This window comes from Theobroma cacao, chromosome 7, assembly GCF_053813885.1.
Source record: "Theobroma cacao isolate CCN51 chromosome 7, ASM5381388v1, whole genome shotgun sequence".
NCBI lineage: Eukaryota > Viridiplantae > Streptophyta > Magnoliopsida > Malvales > Malvaceae > Theobroma > Theobroma cacao.
Window position 1 is genome coordinate 23,237,136 of NC_142645.1, and position 5,139 is coordinate 23,242,274.

Below are 5,139 nucleotides of genomic sequence, written 5' to 3' on the forward strand. Positions count from 1 at the left end.
TTCCTAGGCATGAGTGACTATAAATGATCTTTTCTTGACAATGGATGGCTTTTGCCCCATGTTTCCCAAGGCAAACAATCAATTACAATCTGTTTTAATCAAAAAATGTAAAAAATATTCAAAATAAATTCAATAATGGGATTATAAAAGCATTTACACCGAGTAATAAGGCTTTTCTAGGCATGAGTGACTATAAATGATCTTTTCTTGGCAATGGATGGCTTTCGCTCCAAGTTTCCCCAGGAAAACAATCAATTAGAATCTGTTTTAATAAAAAAATGTAAAAAAAAATCAAAATAAATTCAATAATGGGATTATAAAGGCATTTAAACCGAGTAATAAGGCTTTGCTAGGCATAAGTGACTATAAATGAACTTTTCTTGACAATGGATGGCTTTCGCCCCATGTTTCCTGAGGCAAACAATCAATTACAATCTGTGTTAATCAAAAAATGTAAGAAAAATCGAAAATAAATTTGATAATGGGATTATAAAGGCATTTAAACCGAGTAGTAAGGCTTTTCTAGGCATGAGTGACTATAAATGATCTTTTCTTGACAATGGATGGCTTTCGCTCCACGTTTCCCGAGGCAAACAATCAATTAGAATCTGTTTTAATCTAAAAATGTAAAAAGATTCAAATTAAATTCAATAATGGGATTATAAAAGCATTTAAACCGAGTAATAAGGCTTTCCTAGGCATGAGTGACTATAAATGATCTTTTCTTGACAATGGATGGCTTTTGCCCCATGTTTCCCAAGGCAAACAATCAATTACAATATGTTTTAATCAAAAAATGTAAAAAATATTCAAAATAAATTCAATAATGGGAGTATAAAAGCATTTACACCGAGTAATAAGGCTTTCCTAGGCATGAGTGACTATAAATGATCTTTTCTTGATAATGGAGCGCTTTCGCTCCAAGTTTCCCCAGGAAAACAATCAATTAGAATCTGTTTTAATAAAAAAATGTAAAAAAAAAATCAAAATAAATTCAATAATGGGATTATAAAGGCATTTAAACCGAGTAATAAGGCTTTGCTAGGCATAAGTGACTATAAATGAACTTTTCTTGACAATGGATGGCTTTCGCTCCAAGTTTCGCAAGGCAAACAATCAATTACAATCTGTTTTAATCAAAAAATGTAAAAAAAGCCAAAATAAATTTGATAATGGGATTATAAAGACATTTAAACCGAGTAGTAAGGCTTTTCTAGGCATGAGTGACTATAAATGATCTCCTCTTGACAATGGATGGCTTTCGCTCCACGTTTCCCGAGGCAAACAATCAATTAGAATCTGTTTTAATCCAAAAATGTAAAAAGATTCAAATCATATTCAATAATGGGATCATAAAAGCATTTAAACCGAGTAATAAGGCTTTCCTAGGCTTGAGTGACTATAAATGATCTTTTCTTGACAATGGATGGCTTTTGCTCCATGTTTCCCGAGGCAAACAATCAATTACAATATGTTTTAATCAAAAAATGTAAAAAAATTCAAAATAAATTCAATAATGGGATTATAAAAGCATTTAAACCGAGTAATAAGGCTTTCCTAGGCATGAGTGACTATAAATGATCTTTTCTTGACAATGGATGGCTTTTGCTCCATGTTTCCCGAGGCAAACAATCAATTACAATCTGTTTTAATCAAAAAATGTAAAAAAATTATAAATAAATTCAATAATGGGATTATAAAAGCATTTAAACCGAGTAATAAGGCTTTCCTAGGCATGAGTGGCTATAAATGATGTTTTCTTGACAATGGATGGCTTTCGCTCCAAGTTTCCCGAGGAAAACAATCAATTAGAATCTGTTTTAATAAAAAAATGTAAAAAAAATTCAAAATAAATTCAATAATCGGATTATAAAGGCATTTAAACCGAGTAATAAGGCTTTGCTAGGCATAAGTGACTATAAATGAACTTTTCTAGACAATGGATGGCTTTCGCTCCATGTTTCTCGAGACAAAGAATCAATTGCAATCTGTTTTAATCAAAAAATGTAAAAAAAATTCAAAATAAAGTCAATAATGGGATTATAAAAGCATTTAAACCGAGTAATAAGGCTTTCCTAGGCATGAGTGACTATAAATGATCTTTTCCTGACAATGGATGGCTTTTGCTCCATGTTTCCCGAGGCAAACAATCAATTACAATCTGTTTTAATCATAAAATGTAAAAAAAATTCAAAATAAATTTGATAATGGGATTATAAAAGCATTTAAACCGAGTAATAAGGCTTTTCTAGGCATGAGTGACTATAAATGATCTTTTCTAGACAATGGATGCCTTCGCTCCACGTTTCCCGAGGCAAACAATCAATTAGAATCTGTTTTAATCCAAAAATATAAAAAGATTCAAATTAAATTCAATTATGGGATTATAAAAGCATTTAAAGAGAGTATTAAGGCTTCTCTACGCATGAGTGACTATAAATGAACTTTTCTTGACGATGGATGGCTTTCGCTCCATGTTTCCCCAGGCAAACAATCAATTACAATCTGTTTTAATCAAAAAATATAAAAAGAATTCAAAATAAATTCAATAATGGGATTATAAAGGCATTTAAACCGAGTAATAAGGCTTTTCTAGGCATGAGTGACTATAAATGAACTTTTCTAGACAATGGATGGCTTTCGCGCCATGTTTCTCGAGGCAAAGAATCAATTGCAATCTGTTTTAATCAAAAAATGTAAAAAAAATTCAAAATAAAGTCAATAATGGGATTATAAAAGCATTTAAACCGAGTAATAAAGCTTTCCTAGGCATGAGTGACTATAAATGATCTTTTCTTGACAATGGATGGCTTTTGCTCCATGTTTCCCGAGGCAAACAATCAATTACAATCTGTTTTAATCATAAAATGTAAAAAAAATTCAAAATAAATTTGATAATGGGATTATAAAAGCATTTAAACCGAGTAATAAGGCTTTTCTAGGCATGAGTGACTATAAATGATCTTTTCTTGACAATGGATGCCTTCGCTCCACGTTTCCCGAGGCAAACAATCAATTAGAATCTGTTTTAATCCAAAAATGTAAAAAGATTCAAATTAAATTCAATTATGGGATTATAAAAGCATTTAAAGAGAGTATTAAGGCTTCTCTACGCATGAGTGACTATAAATGAACTTTTCTTGACGATGGATGGCTTTCGCTCCATGTTTCCCAAGGACAACAATCAATTACAATCTGTTTTAATCAAAAAATATAAAAAGAATTCAAAATAAATTCAATAATGGGATTATAAAGGCATTTAAACCGAGTAATAAGGCTTTTCTAGGCATGAGTGACTATAAATGAACTTTGCTAGACAATGGATGGCTTTCGCGCCATGTTTCTCGAGGCAAAGAATCAATTGCAATCTGTTTTAATCAAAAAATGTAAAAAAAATTCAAAATAAAGTCAATAATGGGATTATAAAAGCATTTACACCGAGTAATAAGGCTTTCCTAGGCATGAGTGACTATAAATGATCTTTTCTTGACAATGGATGGCTTTTGCTCCATGTTTCCCGAGGCAAACAATCAATTACAATCTGTTTTAATCAAAAAATGTAAAAACAATTCAAAATAAATTCAATAATGGGATTATAAAAGCATTTACACCGAGTAATAAGGCTTTTGTAGGCATGAGTGACTATAAATGATATTTTCTTGACAATGGATGGCTTTCGCTCCATGTTTCCCAAGGCAAACAATCAATTAGATTCTGTTTTAATCAAAAAATATAAAAAAAATTCAAAATAAAGTCAATAATGGGATTATAAAAGCATTTAAACCGAGTAATAAGGCTTTCCTAGACATGAGTGACTATAAATGATCTTTTCTTGACAATGGATGGCTTTTGCTCCATGTTTCCGAGGCAAACAATCAATTACAATATGTTTTAACCAAAAAATGAAAAAAGATTCAAATTAAATTCAATTCTGGGATTAGAAAAGCATTTAAAGCGAGTATTAAGGCTTTTATAGGCATGAGTGACTATAAATGAACTTTTCTTGACAATGGATGGCTTTCGCTTCGCGTTTTCTGAGGGAAACAATCAATTAGAATCTATTTCAATCAAAAAATGTAAAAAATATTTAAAATAAATTAAATAATGGGATTATAAAAGCATTTAAAGCGAGTATTAAGGCTTTTCTAGGCATGAGTGACTATAAATGATCTTTTCTTGACAATGGATGGCTTTCGCTCCATGTTTCCCAAGGCAAACAATCAATTAGATTCTGTTTTAATCAAAAAATGTAAAAACAATTCAAAATAAATTCAATAATGGGATTATAAAAGCATTTAAACCGAGTAAAAAGGCTTTCCTAGGCATGAGTGACTATAAATGATCTTTTCTTGACAATGGATGGCTTTTGCCCCATGTTTCCCAAGGCAAACAATCAATTACAATCTGTTTTAATCAAAAAATGTAAAAAATATTCAAAATAAATTCAATAATGGGAATATAAAAGCATTTACACCGAGTAATAAGGCTTTTCTAGGCATGAGTGACTATAAATGATCTTTTCTTGGCAATGGATGGCTTTCGCTCCAAGTTTCCCCAGGAAAACAATCAATTAGAATCTGTTTTAATAAAAAAATGTAAAAAAAAATCAAAATAAATTCAATAATGGGATTATAAAGGCATTTAAACCGAGTAATAAGGCTTTGCTAGGCATAAGTGACTATAAATGAACTTTTCTTGACAATGGATGGCTTTCGCTCCAAGTTTCCCAAGGCAAACAATCAATTACAATCTGTTTTAATCAAAAAATGTAAAAAAAAGCCAAAATAAATTTGATAATGGGATTATAAAGACATTTAAACCGAGTAGTAAGGCTTTTCTAGGCATGAGTGACTATAAATGATCTCCTCTTGACAATGGATGGCTTTCGCTCCACGTTTCCCGAGGCAAACAATCAATTAGAATCTGTTTTAATCCAAAAATGTAAAAAGATTCAAATCATATTCAATAATGGGATTATAAAAGCATTTAAACCGAGTAATAAGGCTTTCCTAGGCATGAGTGACTATAAATGATCTTTTCTTGACAATGGATGGCTTTTGCTCCATGTTTCCCGAGGCAAACAGTCAATTACAATCTGTTTTAATCAAAAAATGTAAAAAAATTATAAATAAATTCAAT